This window comes from Prionailurus viverrinus, chromosome F2, assembly GCF_022837055.1.
Source record: "Prionailurus viverrinus isolate Anna chromosome F2, UM_Priviv_1.0, whole genome shotgun sequence".
Taxonomy (NCBI): Eukaryota; Metazoa; Chordata; class Mammalia; order Carnivora; family Felidae; genus Prionailurus; species Prionailurus viverrinus.
Window position 1 is genome coordinate 41848304 of NC_062578.1, and position 23251 is coordinate 41871554.

The 23251-nt window shown below is 40.5% G+C and overlaps 1 long non-coding RNA gene across 4 annotated transcripts in view; it reads right to left on the reverse strand.

The window, feature by feature from the left end:
- Positions 1–23251, reverse strand: part of LOC125156129 (uncharacterized) — a 121929-nt gene that overhangs the window by 38694 nt on the left and 59984 nt on the right. The window lies entirely within an intron of this gene.

Genomic DNA, 23251 nt, shown 5'->3' on the forward strand with positions numbered 1-23251 from the left:
TTTCCTGTAGATGAGTTGGCTGTTTCATGGTATAGTTGGAAAACTATAGAAACCAGGGATAGTTGGACTTAGATCCTTAGCCATCTTGTCCAGGGAACTACTGGGTCAGTGGGGCATGGGAGAGAGAGGGTGGGTGGTGCAGGAGAGACCCTCAAAGCAGCAGCAGAGAAAGGTCTGGGGACCAGAGTCATCCTAAGAGGCTAAGAAATCTCACTGTAACCTCATCTGCTCCAGGCCAGCTGGGGCAGAAAGTGGATAAATGAAGGTCAAGCAGCCTGGGTCTGAAGTTGAGCTTCTCCTTTTTGTAAAGGAGAAAGAGCCAAGTGGAGATGTAATTTCAGCAGAGATCACACAAGAGGGCAGAGAACCGAGCGTTTAGAGAATAAGAGGAATTGATGTGTATTATTTCTCTATTACACACCCAGAAAAATCATTTTGAGTGTTAACTTCCCCTTAAACATATTTAAAAGCTTATTAAACAAGTAATAACTATTTATTAATGTTATTTTAAAACATTTTATGCATTTTTAAAGTAATTTTTCTTCTTAACAAAGAATGATCCTCCCCACAAAACACACTGTATTGAGTTAATATGACTGCAAATTCCCCAGCACATAGAATAGACCAGAAAGGCGAAGTGGTCTTATGCATTGCTTTTCTGAAAAAGAAAACAGAATTGTCCTGTTTTTGTTTTTAATGTTTATTTCTTTTTGAGAGAGAGAAAGAGAGAGAGGGGGAGAGAAAGAGCAGGGGAGGGGCAGTGAGAGAGGGAGACACAGAATCCAAAGCAGGCTCTAAGCTCTGAGTTGTTAGCAGAGAGCCAAATGCGGGGCTCGAACTCACGGACTGTGAGATCATGACCTGAACTGAAGTTGGGACACTTAACTGACTGAGCCACCAGGTGCCCCTGGAATTGTCTTTTTAAGAAATACAATTGGGGGGGGGGCCTGGGTGGCTCAGTCAGTTAAGAGTCCAGCTTCGGTTCAGGTCACGATCTCAGGGTTTGTGGGTTCGAGCCCCATATCAGGCTCTATCTATGCTGACAGCTCAGAGCCTACTTGGGATTCTCTTTTTCTCCTTTCTCTGCCCCTCCCCCACTCACACTTTCTCTTTCAAAATAAATAAATAAACTTTAAAAAAAAAAGGAAATACAATTGGTAAGTTGAAAACAATGAAAAGGAAAATATATCCATTAGAAAAAAGAGACCCTAATGATTGAACTTCTTGTTCTCCTTTAATAAATGCTAGTTTCTCTAGGTGGGTGTTACCACCTAGAATGACAGTAATCCTGAATAATGCAAACACAGGTATAATTATTTGGAACATCAACTGTTTTAACTAACATGGCTGCAAAGTTGTTTTGTGTTGTTTGTTGTCTGCTTTTGTAACTGGAGATCTAGATTATAATTTTCTTTTTTTTTTTTAATTTTTTTTTCAACGTTTTTTATTTATTTTTGGGACAGAGAGAGACAGAGCATGAACGGGGGAGGGGCAGAGAGAGAGGGAGACACAGAATCGGAAACAGGCTCCAGGCTCTGAGCCATCAGCCCAGAGCCCGACGCGGGGCTCGAACTCACGGACCGCGAGATCGTGACCTGGCTGAAGTCGGACGCTTAACCGACTGCGCCACCCAGGCGCCCCTAGATTATAATTTTCAAGGGCTCTATGGATAAATGCTCCAATGTAAAGTGAGGGACTTTAATTGGAACACACTTTAAGATCTTTTCTTATTCTAAAACTAGGATTCTACTTTCATAAAATTTAGAAAGTTTTGTAGCAATATTTGTAGGTAATTTTCCCCCAGAATTTCTTTCATTTCTCTCTGACAACAAAAAAATGAGAAGGAATATGTTCCTGAGGGAATCTGCGACTGTTTGCTCAGACAAAATCAGCCATCATTCAAGGTTACACAATGATTGTGTGGTAGAGAACAGATTGGCAATTATTTGGTTTTAAATTCTGAACTTGAAATTAAAATGAGAAAAAGTTCCATTAAGTGTCTTAAAAACCCCCACTGGTGTGAGTCCGTCTACAGTTGCAAATGAGGGTCTTTAGCTGTGCCAAGTGGGCTTTCCAGGGAGCAGGTGCTGAGATGGGGAAAGGGTGGAAAAGGCTTCTGGAGGAGTAAAAGGTGAAGACAAAGGGGAGGCAAGCCAGCTTGGGCAGGGGGAGCCCTCCAACCCAGGCCAACTTGACAAAGGCTTTGCCAAAATCAGAGATGCTCAAAGCACAGCTTACATGGTAAAGAGCCCTTTATCTGGCGAAAAGATCCAGCTCTTGTACAGGGCTTGCCTCAGGCATTGCTGGGGACTTCCCTGGGAAGAGCAGAACCCCTCCATACCCCCCTCCAAAAACAAAAACCAAAAAACACCAAAAGAACAAAAAAACAAACCTACAGCAGATCCTGAAGGAGGTATAAGCTGGAGGCTATCAGTCAACCTATGCGGCTCCCAGCTGGTGGAGAGGCAGGGGTAGAGAGGGATACCAGTGCCCTGTGCTGGGTGAGCCTCCCCTCACTCTCAAACCTCTCAAATCTCACCCATTTCCTTCACCGGCATCTTCTCCCTTACCCTAGAAGTCTAGTTTCTTCTCACTTTTTAAAAAATTTTTGTTTAATGTTTATTCGAGGGACAAAGAGCTTGTGGGAGAAGGGCAGAGAGAGAGACACACACAGAATCTAAAGCAGGCTGCAGGCTCCTGAGTTGTCAGCACAGAGCCCCTTGCAGGGCTCAAACGCACAAACCATGAGATCACGACCTGACCCGAAGTTGGATGCGCAACCGACTTAGCCACCCAGGCGCCACTCTTCTCACTTTTCTTTCCACAGAGCGGTTAGTACGATAAAAATAATTCTTCTTTCCTAGTGAGAGGAGTCAACTTTTATATTCAAAGAGGCTCACCTACTACCTGGTCTTTCCCCTGGCTATAAATATGAAATATAAAGCTGCTCCCTTAATATGAGAAAGTGGTTGTGGCAAATTCTTGCTCTAAATAGGACTTTCTCCTTTATTTTTTTTAAATGTTTATTTTTGAGAGAGAGGCAGGGGAGGGGCATAGAGGGAGGGAGACAGAGAATCTGAAACAGGCTCCAGGCTCTGAGCTGTCAGCACACAGCCCCATGTGGGGCTCAAACTCACAAACCGTGAGATCATGACCTGAGCCAAAGTCAGATGCTCAACTGACTGAGCCACCCAAGCACCCCAGGATTTTGTCCTTCTTCTATTATTATTATTTTTACCAGTTATTTATTCTTGAGAGACAGAAAGAGACAGAGCACAAGGCGGGTGGGAGGGGCAGAGCAAGAGGGAGACAGAGAATCTGAAGCAGGCTCCAGGCTCTGAGCTGTCAGCACAGAGCCCGATGCAGGGCTTGAACCCACAAACCATGAGATCATGACATGAGCTAAAGTTGGATGCTTAACTGACTGAGCCATCAAGGTGCCCCTCTTCCTCTTATTATAAACACAAACAACTAAGGATGGCAAAAACAGAGAGTGACATTTGGGAGCAAAAGGTGACAGGTTTACTGCCCTGGATACACTCCCGCCCTTCTGACTTCTTGCCTTCTCAGCTTTGGGGCTTAATGGTTTACCTACACCAGAGACTGAGTTAGGGTAGGAGTGGTAGAAGCTGAAGAATCATTTTCTTAAATATTCACAACTAAATCCCTAAAACAGCATTTTGAGGAATCTGACTACATCCCTTGCCTCTACTTGCCATTTGATAAATGTTGATTGTGCTATTTAATTAATTCTGTAGAGAACAGGAATTTTACTCCATAAATTCAAAAGTACAAGAAATAGCATATTCTTGATTTTTTAAAAACCAAATGGGCACCCCTGTGTCTTTCCTGTATTGAAATTTGGGAGTTTTATTGATATGTATCATTTTGAGGGATTCTTTTATAGGATAGATTCTTAAACATGGGATTTTTAGGACAGAAGGTCAATAATATTTCAAATCTGAACATGCAGTTCCATACACTGCCCCACACCCAGAAGTATGAAAGTTCCCGATTATCTACACCCTCACCAGCCTGGAAGTTATCAATCTTTTCAACTTTTGCCAAGCAGATGGGCAAAAATTCAATTTTGTTATTATTTTAATTTGCATTTCCCTGGCTACTGGTAATAGTGAGCAACTTTTTTAAAAGTCTATTTATTTATTGAGAGAGAAAGAGAGAGAAAGAGAGAGAGAGAGAGAGAGAGAGAGAGAGAGAGAGAGAGAATCCTAGGCAAGTTCTGCACTGCCAGCACAGAGCCTGATGTGGGGTTTAAACCATGAGCCGTGAGATCATGACCTGAGCCAAAATCAAGAATCAGAGGCCCAACCGAATGAGCCCCCAGGGATCCCCCAGGATGGAGCAGCTTGTAACGTCTCTACGGCACCTGTACTTCCTTTGGTCCACTGGCTCATTTGTCTTCTTACTGATTTATAAAAGCCTTATGTAAGTGAGGGCTCTTTACTCTCTTTTGTGTAGTATGCGACAAATATTTTCTTTTACCACTTGTCTTTTGACTGTCTATGGGCTAGCAAAGACAGAGCCTCCTGCCCCTCAGCTCACAGTCCAAAGGGGGCATCAGATGAAAGATGGATAATAATAAGACCACTTGATAAAGTTATATACAGATAATATATCACAATAAATGCCACAGGGAGCACTTCTAATATCTTCAGCAGGCAAAACTTGTTTTCATGTTAAAAAAATGCTTTTTAATGTGTAATGAACACAAGGTAACTCCATTGATGGCCACTGGCATACTTTTGTCATGAAGTCAGGCATAAAGATCACTACTTTAAGATTTTGCAAGAACTTGACCACTTTTAACCTCATTCAACTTCTACCACTTCTCACATGTCCTCTCTCAACCTACCACCCCCAAATTCCATTCTTCCTCCAAGTGTTTCTATCCAGTCTTCTATTTTCAAAGTAATGGTATTTGTTAGTTTGTGATAGAGATTTTGGATAGATCTCCAGTGAGTCTTAGACTCTGAATATGCACATCAAAGAAACCGGAGAAGCCTTAGTGTCTTCAAATACTTGACTTTGCAAAGAGAAGTTTCAGACTTTAATATTTTTAAATTGGAGAATCTATTTTCTTGTTTAGTATTCACTTGTTTACCAAATATTAGATAGCATACCTTCTATATGCTTAGGCACTGTTTTAAATAGTGTGGATGTAACATTATATCCACATGTTCATGGAATTTACATCTTAGTAGGGTGAGAGAGAGACATTAAATGATAAAAATAGGGGCACCTGGGTGGCTCAGTTGGTTAAATGTCTGACTCTTGATCTCAGCTCAGGTCATGGTTTCACGGTTCATGGGATTGAGCCCTGTGTTGGGCTCTGCGCTGACAGCATAGAGCCTGCTTGGGATTTTGTCTCTCCTTCTCTCTGTCCCTCCCTCACTCTCTTTCAAAATCAATAAATAAACTTAAAAAAATGGTAACATAGGGGCGCCTGGGTGGCTCAGTCGGTTAAGCGTCCGACTTCGGCTCCGTTCATGCTCTGTCTCTCTCTGTCTCAAAAATAAATAAACGTTAAAAAAAAATTAAAAAAAAATGGTAACATAAGTTTATGTCAATGGTGATACATACTATAAAGAAGAATAAGACAAGATAAGAAGAGTGGTATGAGTTGAACTGTGTCCCCCCAAAAGATGCTGAACTCCCAGTACCTGTGAATGTGACCTTATTTGCAAATCGGATCTTTGCAGATGATCAAGTCATGATAAGGCCATTAGTGTGGGCCCTAATCCAATAACAAGCGTCCTTATGAAAGGGGAAATTTGACACAGAGAGACATGTACAAAGGGGGAACATGGCATGAAGATGAAGGCACAGATCTGGATTATGCTTCTGCAAGCCAAGGAACATCAAAGATTGCCAGCAAACCACCAGAAGCTAGCAGTGGGACATGGAATAGGTTCTCCCTCATGGTCTTCAAAAGAAACTGACTCTGGGGTACCTGGGTGGCTCAGTCAGGTAAGTGACTGATTTTAGCACAGGTCATGATCTTGCAGTCCATGAGTTTGAGCCCCATGTCAGGCTCTGTGTTGACAGCTCAGAGCCTGGAGCCTGCTTCGGATTTTGTGTCTCCCTCTCTCTCTGCCCCTCCCTGGTTCATGCTCTGTCTCTCTCTCTCTCTCTAAAAAATAAATAAACATTTTTTAAAAATTAAAAAAAAAAAAGAACAAACTGACTCTATCAACACTTTAAACTCAGACTTCTAGCTTCCAGAACTGTGACACAATAAATTTCTATTGTATAAGACTTTTAGATTGTATTTTGTTATGACTGCCCTAGGAAACTAATACCAACAGGGATATTCAGATTTTAGATGGGGTGATGAGGGAAGTTTCCATATGAAAAGAGAACAGAATACAGTCAAGAAGGTAACTGGGAGAAGCATAGACCAGACAGAGGGAAGAACAGGTGCAAATACTCTCTGGTGGGAGCACATGCGTGGCAAGTGTAAGGATCACCAAGGTCAGGTTTCCTGATGCATTGTGAGCAAAGGGAAGGAAAGGGGGAGGTTAGAGATAAGGTCAGACCACATGGGGACCAACTGGCCATGTGTGGACAGTCGTCTTCTTCCCTGGGAAAGAAGAGAAGCCATTAGAGGGCTGTGGGCAGAAAAATGCCATCATCGTTGTCAAAAGCAGCACATTCAGTTTTCTGTTAAAGAGAAAACAAATTCCAAGTTCCTGATTTATGGTTTCGCTTATGCATCTGTTTTAGCCAGGACTCCTGGGGTTGCAAGTGACACAGAATCAACTCAAACTCTCCTAAGCAATGGAGGGAAGTTATTAGCTCATATAACCAAAAAGCTCATGAGTAATTTAGGCAGAGCTGTGGATAAAACCTGTCTCATCAATAATCTGTCTCCTTTTCTACTTCTTTCAATTCTCCTTTCCTCTATGTTGACTTTATTTGCAGGTAGGCTTTTATTATTATGTGGCAAAAGAACTGCTAAAGGCTCTAGACTTTCATGCTTCTTAGTATTAGAAATCTCAGGAGAGATTCTTTCTCTCCTACCATTCAAACAACCCCTCAAAGAGTGCCGTTGGCTTCCTTGGGTCATGAGCCTTGTCCTACAATAATCAGTGGTGGTTTCTAGAGATAGTTCTCTGACTAGCCTAAATCACATGTCCACTTCTGTGGCAAGGAAGCAGACACACAGATTGTACTATCTAGGTAGATGAGGTACATTTACCAAAAGAAAGAGTTATGTCAGGGCCACAAAGTTGTACAGCTTCAGAACTCTTATTCCTGTCCGAGTCTATGAATGGGACTCACTGCAGCGTACAATCCCTGAGAGAGCATACATGGTGGTCCCTGGTTCTCTAACCTAAGGAATGGGGAAAGGAAGCTGTACATGCAAAAATAACAGGCATCCCCTGTTAGATGTAGAAGGCAGAAGTCATGAGCATCCACTGATGTAGTCCATACGGGTCAACATTCCAGGAAGAGAGCAGGATGGAGAGGAGAAAGAACAGATCTCACTGGAAAGGTCAAAAGATATTTTGCCAGAAGTCTCTACAGGATTTCTACCAACCTCCAGGTATTTAGCTGGTATTGTGCTACCTAGATTGATCCCGTTCTTCTTGACCATATTTCATAATTCATAGATGCTGGATATGTATTAAAATATGCCAAAGTGCCTATCTGCTGATTCATGGGATACCCTGACAACTAGACAAGTTGTGTCAATTCCTGCTTTTCTAGTTTCAGAGTTATTTGCTGCTTTATTCCCCCTCCCCAGTCAACTCCTAAAAATGTACAGTCCAATTATACATACTTGGAACAACTCCCTAATTAAGTAATGAGATCCTTAAAGAAAGGCACTTTTGTCATACTGCTATCACCTCTATTACTCATCTTGGTTTTTAAAAATCTTCTAGAAATTTTGAAATATGAAAAACACCATGGAGGAAAAGATAATGTCTTTTCATATATCCACCACCCTGATTTAGAAAATGTTAATATTTTGGGGCGTCTGGGTGGCTCAGTCGGCTGGGTGTCCGACTTCTGCTCAGGTCATGATCTTGCGGTCGGTGGGTTCGAGCCCCGCATTGGGCTCTGTGCTGGTGGCTCGGAGCCTGGAGCCTGCTTCACATTCTGTGTTTCCCTCTCTCTCTGCTCCTCTCCCGCTTGCACTCTGTCTCTCTCTGTCTCTCAAAAATGAATAAATGTCAAAAAATTTTTAAATAATTTAATATTGTGACATTTGTTAAATAAAATATCACAGATAGAGTGTAAGCCTTCTTGTCACTTCTCATTACCTCCTACTCACTCATTCATTAATGCCGCCATTCATTACTTTCATTTTAAAAAGATTTATTGAGGGTGCCTGGGTGGCCCAGATGGTTGAGCATCTGACTCCAGCTCATAGGTCAGGTCACAGTCTCACGGTCTGTGAGTTCAAGTCCCACATCGGGCTTGCTGCTGTCAGAGTGGAGCCTGCTTTGGATCCTCTGTCCACCCCCCCGCACCTCTTCCACTCTCACTCTCTCTCTCAAAAATAAACATTTTAAAAAATAAAAAATAAAATAAAAAGATTTATTGAACAACTATATACTATGTTATAACACCATGGGATAAAAACAAATAAGATTGAGACCTACTTCCTTTCCTCAAGGTTCTCCCAATCTAGTAATGATATCCCCCAAATGGTTTATAGTCTATTTTCAGTAGGTGGGTGTGAACATATAAAAGGGGGATGGACTAAAGAAATGACAGCTTCTGCATTGAAAAATTGACAATATAAGACCATAGTGGAAACCAAAGAGTGAGATGGATAAAATTCCAATTGCATTAACATAGTGACCACTTTGCCTCTTGTTTCTGATAGAATTGTATGGTAAATGCCCTTTTAGCAAATGAAAAACCTGCCACCAAATAGTTATTTGACACTGGTCAATTTTTATTACAGTTTTTGGTGCCTAGTCCATACTGAGCATAGAGACAGTATTAAAAGCTCAGAAAAAAAAAATCAATAGATAACTTTCAGGCCTAAAATTGTATAATTTTATACATTTCAAAAATTGTAATTGAGGAGAAAGAACTAAATACACTACACTGAAAAGCATAATACAAATTCTTCTTATTCATAATTGAAAATAAGTTCTCTAAAATCAGGTAACTGTAAGGCTTGCCTATTAAATGAGTAGTGGAAACTTTTCACAAGGGAAACTACTCTTTCAAGCTTGAATTTCTTCATATTCTGCCATTCTGCTGGGTCTGGTTTGCCTGGGTCTGCAATCGGGAAGACTGCAAGCCTATGTAGTGTCTTGGTGCAAATTAGGAAGTACCCCTTCTGGGCTCAGACAGCCCTGCCAGCTAGTGCCTCTGTGTGAAAAACTAGGCTCCCTTTCCGCAGACACAGCCCCAAACCAGCCCACACCAGCCCCACTCACCACCTTGGCCCAGCATGTTTGTGCACTGCACACTTTGTACAACCAGGTGCCTTGTTTCCAGTGCCAAAAGACATGGCTTTCAGCACACTACACCGAACACCTCCCAAGGCTGGGCACTTGGCCAGGCACTGGAAATAAAAGGGGGAGTAAGACAGAGTCTACCTTTGGTGTCTGGGAAGAGGGCCAAATAAACAGATCACCACAATAAGACCTAGTACAGTGATCAAGGAGAAACATAAACAGGATCACAAATGAAGGAACCACTGATTCTTCTTGGATGGGGCTGTGGTCAAGGAAAACTCAGAAAGGAAGAGGCTTCTGCATTGGCGTTCATAGAATGAGTAGACGTTCATGAGGTGGGAAAAGAGCATTAGGACACTGATGACAAGGATAAGATTGAGAGTCTCTTCCTGCACCCCTGCTTTCTCAGGAAAGCACAGGGCTGCAGCTTTATCACTTTGACCTAGATTTTGGGTCCCACCATTTTTGTTGGGTTTGTCTATGTCTCTTTTTGTCACTGAAGTGATCCAGACAAGCTTAGCAGTGAGGCTTGTATAAACAGTGTAAAAAACAGTGTTCATTTGCCAGGACTGTCCCTCCACATAGTTCTCTTGGGAGTCTGCAGAGGCAGGAGGTGGCTGGTCAAAGGCCAGGGATTTGGGAACATGGCCAAATGGCCTCCTTGAAGATATAGCACACAAGGACATTCCAGGAAGAGGGAGCAGTATAATACCACAGTATTTTGTTTGCCAGATGGAAATATCCTAGTGACAAACATATTTAATTTGGCTGCAGGTGTGACCCATGATTATGCAATAGAATTGTGGATCAGCTAGAATGTAATTTTTCAAAGACCTAGACTGCTTATTTCCCTAGAAGGATCAGTTACTTTTGCCCAGAAAAGCTGTTCTAAGCCCACAGACTACATTTCTAACTCTAATGAACCTTTCCCCCTGTTGGCCTGTGCTACTGGTTGCTAGAAGAATCAGGAGGAAGCATGTGTAGAGCATAGCTCCACAGAAGCCACTGTGACTCTCAGAAAAACAACTAGGTGTGTGTCCTTCTGGCAGGAAGTTAGAGAGGGCTTCTCTGGGTCATTAAGGGAGAGTGGTCATATGCAGTCATCAGACTGACTGTATAGGGTGGGGGCATCAGAGGCCATCACCTTTATTTCTTCCCCTATGGTAGGGACTCTGATGTTGCTGTGATGTACTAAAACGACAGTGTCCCCTGAACCTGTTTGTGGAGTTCAAGGAGGACTAGAAGCTTCACTGAGCACTGTTCTGCACAATAAGGATATCAACAACAAACCTGCTGACTGTGTTTTTACTGATTAGTTCCAAACTAGCTATTCCAGGCCACACACTCATAAACTAGGTTCTCCTTTGATGACCCCTGTGTTGAAATACAAGGAGGTGGTGAGTTTTGCAGCACCAGCCCTCAGGAACTGCCTGAGAGCCCTCATTGCAACAATCTGATAACAGCAGAGAGCACTGAGAAATACCTCCCCGCCCATGTTTTCGATCCTCCAGTGCTCCAAACATTCTTTCTGAGGCTCTCACTGACTAGGGAATGGAAAACCTTAGCCCATACTAGTACCTAGGTAAGAGTCATCAATGAGAACAAGAGACAAACTCAAAAACACTTTGTAAACAAAAGAACATTCCTACAAAGTAGGCAGGCACATTAAAATATGGCATGTTAAAAAAAAATAATAACCAGACCAAGGATATGTTGGCCTGTATTTAAGGACCCTGCAAAAGGGGATCACATGTCAATGAATATCACTGAGAAAGTATCATAAAGACTTCACATTCTTCAGCTTAGGAATGTGAAAAAGATAACCCCATCCCAACAGTTGCGTATGCCAAAACTACAGGAACCATCATTTATTTCTCTTCTCTCCACTACTTTTCCCCATCAGTCTGTCAGCAAGTCAATCTCCAAATTATATATTGATCTGTCCACTTCTTTTTATGTCCTCTACCATCATCTCAGTCCAAGCCACAATAATCCCTTGCCCAGACAACCTCAATATCCCACCTACTGGTTTTTCTATACTCACTTTGTCTCCCCTCCACCTCTGATTTCAGTACGGGAGCGTCTTTCTGAGCATAAACTAATGGAAGAAATTAAGAAAGTAAGAATTATATATATTTGACAACAAAGAAAGCTTAGAATCTTGAATGTTAAAAAACATCACCACACAAAGCCCTTAGCAGAAGTGAGAGGGTTGGGGCAGAGAAAAAATTTACTTTTTACTATATTATCACTTATTACTATACTTTCTATATTATTTCTGTATTATTTAATTCATTCAGTGAGTACGTATTTTAAAACTTCTTTTTTTTAATGTTTATTCATTTTGAGAGAGAGAGAGAGAGAGAGAGAGACAGTGCAAGCAGGGAAGGGGCAGGGAGAGAGGGAGACAGAATCTGAAGTAGGCTCCAGGCTCTGAGCTGTCAGCACAGAGTCCAACGCAGGGCTCAAACCCATAAATGGCGAGATCATGACCTGAGCAGAAGCTGGACGCTCAACCGACTGAGCCACCCAGACGCCCCTCAGTGAGTATGTGTTTTAAAATAAAAAAAAATTGACACAAAAAAACATATTATAAACAACAAAAAATAAACAAAGTGTTAAAGTAGTTGACACAAATATAAGACTTAATAGATTTGAGAGCCTTAATATATAAAAGCTCATACAAATCAAAAAGAAAAACATTAAGACCATCAGCATTAAAATGGGTAAGGAAAAAAAATTATACTTTGAAATAAACTACTAGGTTTTTAACAAAAAAAACAATGAGTAAGGATGTTGACAATAAATCACTAGAAATCAAATACAAATACGTAGTAAACAAAAAATGTCCTATTTCACTGATGATTAAATAAATGAAAAATAAAAGTGAGATATCACTTTTGACATGTTAACATAGGAAGACTGTTAAAAAATTTAATAAATCTGGGGCACCTGGGTGGCTCAGTTCGTTGAGCATCCAACTTCAACTCAGATCACGATCTCATGGTTCATGAGTTCAAGTTCTGCATCTGGCTCAAGTGCTGTCAGTGCAGACCCCACTTGGGATCCTCTGTCCCCACTCTCCCCTGTACCACTCCCCTGTCTCTCTCTCTCAAAAATAAATAAAAATAAATAAATTAAATAAAATAAAGTTCACAGCTCTGTCTTAAAGTTCTTAAAAAGAATTAATAAATCTATCACTTTCATCCACATTTTGCGGGAAGATATAATTTCTTTGGTAAGAATTGTCACAATGTCAGACGTCTCAAAAGTTCACAGCCTTTGACTAGTGATTTTACTTCTAGGAATTTATCACAAGGTAATAATCACAGATATGGACAGAGATTCAACTACAGTGGTTCATCTAAGAATTATTTATAAAATCAAAAATTGGGGAAAACATAAGGATCAAATAACAAGAGCACAGTTAAGTCAATGGTGTTATCAGTAAGATAAGTAATAACATTGTCATCAAAAATGTTTATGAAGGCTCAATATAATAAAAATACCTATTTTTGTAAGTTAGATATAAATTTAACATAATTAAAAAAATAACTTCAGAATTTTTTTAATAGAAAAACTGATCTTAAAGTTCAAATGGAAAAATAAATAAGAATGGCCAGGAAAATACTGGCAAGGGAAAAAAAGCAATGAGAAAGAACCAGTATTACCAGATATATATGAAAACATATTTTAAACTTGCAATAGGTAAGAGAGTACAGTGCTAGAATACTAATAGACAAATGGAACAGTATACACAGAAAACACATACATTAGTTCATTCCATGAAAGAGGAAGCATCTCAAGTCAAAGGGGGAAAAGGTGGACTGATGAATAAATGATGAACTAGATAGAAAGAAAAAAGTTGGATCCATGCTTTGCAACATTTATTTCCTCCAAAACAAACAAAAAGCCAAGAAAGAAAAAAACTAAAAGTTAAAAGTATAGAAGTACTAGAAGAAAACAAACAATAATTTAAAAAAATTTAATGGGAAGGTCTTTATAATGATGATTCAAAATCCAGAAGCATTGAAAGTAAATATTGATAAAGTCTGACTAAATAAAAATATATTACAAAATTTCTACATGGGAAGATTTTACAGAAAAGTCAAAGCCACAACAAACTGGGAAAAAAAGTTGTGATCTATGTGCCAGACATAGGACTAATCTCCCTCATGTACACAGAGCTCCTACAAAGTAATACAGAAGGCCTGTAGCCTATAGAAAAGTGAGCAAAGCTTACGAAAAGACAGTCTACAGGAAATGATATAAGAATAATTCTAAAACTATGAAAAAATGCTCGTCTTCCCTCTGAATAATAGAAATGTAAATTAAAATTATACTGAAATACTACTTTTTAACTTATCCAATTGGCAAAAATGTCAAAACTTTTGAGAGAACTGGGTTCTCTCACATCTAGTAGGAGTGCAAAATGCCATAAACCTTATCAAGGGAACTTAGCAGCATCTATCAAAAACACAATTTTGACCCAGAAATTGTACTTCTGGGAATTTATTTATGCATTAGCATACAAAAGTAATGTACAAAGCTAATAATTTCAGTGCCAGTTGTCATAGGGAATGAACAGAAAAAAAACAAGTGTCTCCCACTAGAAGACCGGTTAAATTAACCAGTATGTACCTATAAAAAATTGGTGAAACTCACTATGACCTTCTATGGAAATACCTATAAGAGAAATTATGCTAATGTCATAATGTGAACAATATACTATCTTTTATATGAAAAGGTGGGGAGAGAGTCGAATCTATGTTCATATTTGTATATATGTATGTAAATAAAGGAAATGACACTGTATTAGTATTCATGGCCATATAATGAATTATCCTAAACCTTAATGGGCTAAAACAACTGATATTTAATACCTCAGGGTTTCTGAGGGCCAAGGATCAGGAAGCCGCTTTGCCGGGTGCCTCTGGGGAGCTGTGGCACAGGGTCTCTCATGCAGTTGCAGTGAAGTTGTCAGGGTTGCAGTTCATCCAAAGGGGCTGGAACATCCACTTTTAATTTTCTTTTTTTAATGTTTAATTTTTGAGAGAGAGACAGCGCGCATGAGTGGGGGAGGGGCAGAGACAGAGACACACACACACAGAATCTGAAGCAGGTTACAGGCTCCAGGCTCCACACTGTCAGCACAGAACATGTCACTGGGCTTCAACTCACAAACTCCGAGATCATGCCCTGAGCCAAAGTCGGACGCTTAACCTACTGAGCCACCCAGGTACCCCAAAACTAAACAGATGCTTCAATACAGAGAACAAACTGGTGGTTGCCAGAGGAGAGATTGGTGGGGGTAATGGGTGAAATATATAAAGGGGATTAAGAGGTACAAACTTCTGTATAAAATAAATGAATATAGAGATGAAAAGTACAGCACAGGAAATATAATCAGTAACATTGTAATAACGTTGTATGGTGACAGATGACGACTATACTTACCGTGCTGGGCACTGAGTAATGTACAGAGTTGTTGAATCACTATATTGTAGAACTGAACTAATATAACACTGTATGTTAACTGTGCTTAAAAACAAAAACAAAACCCAACCAGCTCAGCTTCAAGGGGGTGGGGAATAGACCACCTCTGATGAGAGTAGCTGCAAAAAATCTGTGGCCATATTTAACACAGGAATATATTACTTATTCCAAAAGAATAAAAATGTTTATAAGTAAATCTTAATGATATGGGAAAATTCATGTTATACTGTGATAAGCAGAGAGCAAAACTGTATACAACTTATGATTTATATCTCTACCACCATTGTCTCCTGGCTTCCCTGCTGCTTCCCTGACTACTCTATTTTTAGTATTTTTTCCTGTCTCCACTAGAGATAATGGCTCAACTCAAAATGCTTAAATAGTAAGGAATATGGATTCTTTCACATAACAGAAAGTTAGGAGGAAGGCAGCTCCAATGGCCAAAAATGCATCTACTGCTAATGTCAGCAGGGCTCCAGGGCCAGGTCAGCATTTCAGCTAGATGCTCCACGCTAGTTTCCCTCATGGCTGCATGATGGCTGCTTCAGTCACGAGCATCACATTCAAAACTGACAACATCCAGAGGAAGAAGGGGTATGTGTCTTCCTTGTGTCTCTCTGACCCCTCATCTCTTCATTTTGAAAAATTTTAAATGTACAGAAAAGTTGGGAGTGGTACAATGGCGACCCATACACACTCTACCTAGATTCAACAACTGATGACATTTGCCACATGGCACAATTGCTTAACCTCCCACCTTCACTCTTTTTCCTGTATCATTTGACAGTAAGTTGCAGACATCATGACACTGTACACCTACATGATTCAGCCTGTATTTCCTAAGAATATATATGTCTCCTAAAGATCCACAACAACAGCATACTTAAGACAAATTAACAGTAACTCCCTAATATCACTTAATATACAGTCTATGTTCAAATTTCCTCATTAGTCCCTAAACTGTATTTTATAGCTTATCTTTTTCAAACCAGAATCCAATCAAGTTGCATACACTGCATTTGGTTTTATATTTCTTTGGTCTTTTTTTTTTTTTAAGTTTATTTATTTTTGAGAGAGAAGAGAGAGAGACAGAGTGCAAGCAGGTGAGGGGCAGAGAGAGGGGGAGACACAGAATCTGAAGCAGGCTCCAGGCTCTGAGCTGTCAGCACAGAGTTCGATGCGGGGCTCGAACCCACGAACAGTGAGATCATGGCCTGAGCTGAAGTCGGACACTTAACTGACTGAGCTGCCCAGGTGCCATGATATTTCTTTGGTCTTTTTAAATTTAGAACATTCCCCCAATTCATTTCTCATGACATTGTGTTTTTCTTTTGAATTATTCTGATATATTTCCTTATGATGCCATTTATCTTGTTCCTCTTATCTTTATATTTCTTGTGAACTTCAAAATTATATGTAGAAGCTTAATTAGATTTCTGTTAAACCTTTTTGGCAATAATATTTCATAAGTGAAATTGTATATTGTACCTTTATTACTGAGGCAAATTTCTCAGAAGCCCCACAGTAGACTTTTTCTTAAGTGTCATTGACCAGAGCAGGGAAACATGCACTGGCCTGGACCAATCACTGGTGATGGGAGTGGAAATACCATGCTTAGGTTCTTTTGTAAGATGTACGTCTGTGGGCTGAGGATGGTACCTGGCTCTTCTAAGGGAGGAAGGGGAATACATGTACAAAAAGGGTTCTACCAGGTGGAGAAAGCAGGAAGCATCCTTTCTCTGACGCCTTCTGTGCATCAGTAAGTTCCGCTGGTGCTACCTTCACCACGTGATATTCACCCACTTTTCTCCATCTCCACTGCCACACCTGTCCACATCCCCAACAACATTGGCCCAGGCTCCAAGCAGAAGCTCCTAACCGGTCCTCCTGCTTCCAGTCTATTCTCCAAATACACACCAGAGCTGTCTTCTAAAATCTGAGTTTTTGGATTAGGCCAAACCCCTGCTTTAATCCCTCCAGGGCCTTCCTTGTGCACTTAAAATCCTCAATTCTCAACTTGGCCTACAAAAGATCACAGCACCAAGGTTCCTGCTTACCTCTCCATTTTCACGTGGTCCACCCTCCTGCACATTCGGTAAATGCCAGCTACAAGGCTTTCACTCTTTGAACGCGCCGGACCCTTTACTGATTCGGGGCTTGTGCACATGCAGTTTTCTTTTGTGGAACACCACCCCCACCTCCATGCACACACACACTCTTCGCCTGGTAGCAGAATGCAGTAGTTATTATGGGCTCGAATTGTGTTTCCCCCAAATTCATATGAAGTCCTAACGAACCTCCAGTACCTCAGAATGTAACTGTTATTTAGAGATAAAGTTTTCAAAGACACAATTAAAGTAAAATAAGGTCATTAGGGTGGGCCCTAATCCAATGACTGGTGTCCTTATAAAAGATAATATGAGGACACAGATATAGAGGAAAGAGCATGTGAAAACACAGGGCGAAAGTGACCATCTACAAGTCAAGGAGAGAAGCCTCAGAAGAAATCAACCCTGCTGATACTTTGATCTTGGACATCTAGCCTCTAGAATTGTAAGAAAATAAACTTCTGTTGTTTAAGCCACCTGGTCTATGGTACTTAATTACAGCTGCCCTAGCAAACTGACACAGCAGGTAAGCAGGTAGACTGGAGCAACCTTCCCAGATGTAAATCCTGACTCTGCCAAATACTAGCTGTGTAATTTTGGGCAACTTACTTAACATTTTCATGTTTTGGTTTCCTTTTCCATAAAATGGGGATGACAACAATAGCACCAACACAGTGGCAGCCATCCAGTTTTCCCTAGACTGAGGGGTTTCCCAGGATACAGGACTTTCAGGGCTAAAACCTGAACAGTCCCCCTGAACTGAGCATGGTTGTTGTGAGACAGAATATGGGCAGCACACTAGAAGAATGCCCAACACGTGGTAAGCACTCAATAAGTAACAGGTTTGGCACTATTATTATTATTATTTATCATATTTCAGATCTCTGTTTAACTGCACTTTCTCAGAGATACTTTTCCTGATTCCATAATCTGGATTAGGACTCACTATTAAATTTTTTCATAGTATAAAGTTCATTTTTTTTTGTTAGTGGTACCCCAATATCCATTCTCCTCATTTTCAGTAATAATAGGACCCATGATTTCTAACTGGGCACATGGCTGGCTGGAATAACAACTACTTCCCAGCTTCCCTTGTAGAAAACTAAATTCTGACTAATGCGATATGAGCAGATGTGATACATGCAGATTCTGGCTTGTACCCTTAAAGCAGGAGATTCTTAACCCAAGGAAGTTGTGCACGGAATTCATGGAGTCGGTGAACTGGAATGGGAAAAAAATTACATCTGTGTTTTCATGAATGGCTAATGGAAATTTAGCATTTGCTTCAATTAGGAATACAGGCAACGAAGCATAAAAGTATTAGCAGTAACTATGATCTTGTCACCAAATGAAATCACAGATGTTTTCATATCACATAATAGTTTTATAAATATCTAATATATCATGTTCATCACCACTATGAAATTTGAAATTAGACTCACTGCAAGTCTTATTAGTTAATGCTTAATGAAGCACATGCATTGCTATATGCCATGGCATAGAAATGACTTCTTTAAAAAAATTTTTTTTAACACTTATTTATTATTGAGAGACAGAGAGTGAGCAGGGAAGGGGTAGAGACAGGGGGGAGACACAGAATCTAAAGTAGGCTCCAGGTTCTGAGCTGTCAGCACAGAGCCCGACGCAGGGCTCGAACTCACGATCTGTGAGATCGTGACCTGAGCCAAAGTCAGTCACCTAACCAACTGAGCCACCCGGGCGCCCTAGAAATGACTTCTTATTTATTTAATTTATTTAATTTGAGAGAAAGACAGCTAATGCTCCCTCTCAGAGGGAGAGGGAAAGAGAGAGAGAATCTTAGGCAGGTTCCACACTCAGCACGGGGCCTGACATGGGGTTCGACCCCACAACCCGAGCTGAAATCAAGAGTCAGATGCTCAACCAACTGAGCCCCCACCCCCCCCACCCCCCCCCCCCCCCCCGGCCAAACCAAATGACTACTCTCTTAAAGAGAAGGGCATCTTGCCCCTTCTGCTTTCACTCTTGCTGCTGGCTGCCATGTGGAACTAGCAGTGGGCCATCCTGGACGTACAGGTGAAGGCTCCACTCCTCAGATGGTAGAATGAGCAGACTGCAAGAGCCTGGGGCTCAGCGATCTTGGAATCTCCAGACAACCTGAGACTGCTTGCACCCAAACTGCCAGAGGACTCAATGTCTACTTTGTCTGCAGCACTGTTATTTTGTGTCTTAATTTGAGCAGCTGAACTCATAACCTCATTAACACAATAGCAGTTATTACATTTTGTAATTATATATTTATTTGTGATGACTTTTTGGTGTAACTGTCTTTACTACTCAAGAATAAAGCTCGGGGCGCCTGGGTGGCTCAGTCGGTTGGGCGTCCAGCTTTGGCTCAGGTCATGATCTCGCGGTCCGTGAGTTCGAGCCCCGTGTCGGGCTCTGTGCTGACAGCTCAGAGCCTGGAGCCTGTTTCAGATTCTGTGTCTCCCTCTCTCTCTGACCCTCCCCTGTTCATGCTCTGTCTCTCTCTGTCTCAAAAATAAATAAACGTTAAAAAAAAAATTAAAAAAAAAAAAGAATAAAGCTCTTTGAGGACATGGAACATGTCTATTTGCTTACCCTAGAATCCTGGTTCCTGGTACGGTGTAGGAACATAATAGACTTTCAATAAATGCTTTAGAATGAATGAAATAATAGCATAATAAATGTTTATGACCATGTTTGGCTATTCAAATAATATTATAGAGGCAATATATAAAAACAAACAAAAAGCCTATTAACAGAGAAAAGGTTAGATCTAATACCAAAATGTAAACAGTAACTGTTTGAATTATCGGTTTTAGCATGACTTTTCCCCCTACATTTGCCTATATTTTCCATATTTCCTTTAATCATATATATGTATAGCATTAAAGAATATGTGTGTGTGTATAATTAAAGAATATAAAGTATATACATATATATCATTAAGTCTAAAACATATAGGCAAATATGTGTATGTATGTATGTGTATATATATATATATGTATATACCAGACTGACTTTTAACAGAAGGAATGAAACTCACTTCTTGGCAGAGGCCATGAAAAAAAATGAGAGGGGGAGAAATATTATGGGACAATAAGGCATAGCTCTTTAAAAATATAGCAATCGGGGCGCCTGGGTGGCGCAGTCGGTTGGGCGTCCGACTTCAGCCAGGTCACGATCTCGCGGTCCGTGAGTTAGAGCCCCGCGTCAGGCTCTGGGCTGATGGCTCAGAGCCTGGAGCCTGTTTCCAATTCTGTGTCTCCCTCTCTCTCTGCCCCTCTCCCGTTCATGCTCTGTCTCTCTCTGTCCCAAAAATAAGTAAACGTTGAAAAAAAAATTTTTTTAAATATAGCAATCAACCACAGGACAATCTTTATTGAGCTAAAGCTTGGAAAGAAATGTTATTATATTTCATCCATAATTACACAGATGGAACATCTCACCATGGAGAGTCATATATTCAGAAAGGATATAGTGAGCAACTATCACAACTAAAGGCCAAGTTAACAAATTGTGCCTCTGTGGTTATTTACTTATAAAAGTCAATTTTGGAGTTAAGCACTGAGCTTTTGCCTTGATTGCAACCTTGACTGAATGAAAGTGTATGCCTATTTCAAATATATTCATTTTGATATCAAGTAATTAGACTAAGGAAATATTTTATGTGCTCATAACTCTAAAAAATTAATTTCAATGGGCACCTGGGTGGTTCAGTTGGTTGAGCGTCTGACTCTTGGTTTTGGCCTAGGTCATGATCTCATGGGTTTGTGGGTTTGAACCCTCCGTTGGGCTCTGCTCTGACAGCGCAGAGCCTGCTTGAGATTTTCTGTCTCCCTCTCTCTCTGCCCCTCCCCTGCTTGCTCTCTCTCTCTCTCTCTCTCAAAAGAAATAAACTTAAAAAAAAACATTAATTTCAAGATTAGCAAGTAATAGATGTTCTTATAAATGTTAGTTGGTGACAGTGTATTATCCACAGCATAATTTTAAAAGTCCTCAATTTTTCCTCTACTTCCATTAATTGGAATTCTGCCTTAAAGTTTATGTATCTATAGGCTCATAACACTTTTAGTATGCATAACTTTGATTTGCATTAATTTGTGATTACTAGAAATGGTATTTTTCAATACAGATTGATTGCCCTAGAGGTGAGAAAACTAAATATGTCCATCAGACAGATATGAAACTGGGTAATGGAAATAAAATAGAAGATAAGTTAATAATAGCTAATGGTAGCTGTTAAAGAATAGTTTTTAACAAAACTGTAGAAACATAACTCTCATACAGCTATAAAATGAAGACATGTCAAAAACTTCATTTAAAGAGTGCCTGGCTGGCTCAGTCAGTAGAGCATGTGACTCTTGATCTTGGGGTTGTAAGTTTGAGCCCTATGTTGGGTGTAGAGATTACTTAACAAATAAAATATTAAAAAAATTTTTCATTTAACTCATTAGTTAGTGTGGGAACCAGTAAGACGTTGCCATCAATTCAAAGAAATAATCAAAGTACCAGACTATATGGGCAGTCAGGAATGCTTAAGTAAATCTGCTTAACACATACGAAACTGATCAATATCCATAGAATAATAATCAACTGAAACTCCTACGAACATAATTTGTATGTTTATGGACAAGAATAATGTGCACTGTTGTCAATATTCTGTAACTTAGATAAATGTAAAATAGCTCAAAGATGATGAAAGGCACCAAGAACTCTTAGACTCAAATAACCTGAACAATGTCTAGCTTACCACTGAGACACAATCGTTTTGCTCCTTTTAAACTCTTTTGTTTTTTAATTTTTAAATTATATTTTAGAGAGAGAGAGAGTGTGGGAGCTGGGGAAAGGGGCAGAGGGAGAGAGAATCCCAAGCAGGCTCCAAGCTCAGCATGGAGTCTGATGCAGGGTTCGATCCCATGACCCTGGGATCATGACCTGAGCTGAAATCAAGAATTGGCCACTCAACCAGCTGAGTCGCCCAGGTGCCCCTAAAAAGTCTTTCTTAATGTTTTCTGTACATAGCTGACTTGTGTTGAGTGCTATTTACAGGAGAGACACTGCCTAGATGCCTTAAATACATCAACTCATTTAATTTGTACAAGAACCTTATGAAGTAGGTTTTATTATTATTTCCATTTCATAGGGCAAGTATCTGAGGCACAAGAAAAGGTAAATCTGTCACCAAAGGTCACAGAGATAGTAGGAAGTGGGACCAGGATCTGAATCCAGGTTTTGTATCAGCTACAAAACCAAGTATGTGAGTATGTAAAGGAAAAGAAATTGATGGACCTGATCAGTCACATTACATTAGATATAGAAGAGGGAAGACAGAAGGATGACTCCACAGTACTTCCCCTGGTTGTGAGAAGGGAATTACTGTCCAGTTAAATAAAGAGACTAAAAGGGGGAGTTAGTGGACTTTGAAGTCATGGCAAGATGTCCAGATGGAAAATTCCAGCTGGGCAGGAGATCAGAACTAGAGATGTAGATGCATGATTTTTTTTTTTCTTTTACATATCAGGCTAAATTGTGGTATCAAAAACACTAGTAGTGTGTGTCTGTCAGAGCTAAAGAGAGAGAAGAGAACATTATGAAGGAGGGACTGAGGTCCTGCATAGGCTGCAGAGGCAGTCTTGGCAGTAAAACCAAAGCAGGGTTAATTGGAGAGAGTTGGTAGGACCATGCAACAGGGTACACTCCTTTGGGTTTAAGGAGAAACATTAAACTGGAGTCACAAATGCAAATAGTCAGGGTTGAGGCTGAAAAGTAAATAGAGGGCATATATCATGGAAGGGCTTTATCCAATGAGTAGTAAAGGCTGTCAAGCAAGCAAGGATCATGATCGGATGTACACTTTTTTTTTTTTTATATGCTATGTTTATTTATTTTTGAGAGAGCGAGATAGAGTGAGAGCAGGGGAGGGGCAGAGAGAGGGAGACAAAAATCCGAAGCAGGCTCCAGGCTCTTAGCTGTCAGCACAGAGCCCAACGTTGGGGCTCGAACTCAGGACGGTGAGATCATGATCTGAGCCGAAGTCGGACGCTCAACCGAGTCACCCAGGCACCCCCGGAAGTACACTTTAGAAAGAACCAGCCTGGCTACTGCATGAATAGACCGGGCAAATCTGGGAGGCAGGAGGTATCACTGGGATCCAGATGTAGGCAGAGATGGATGGCTTGGACCAGGTCAGGTCATGGC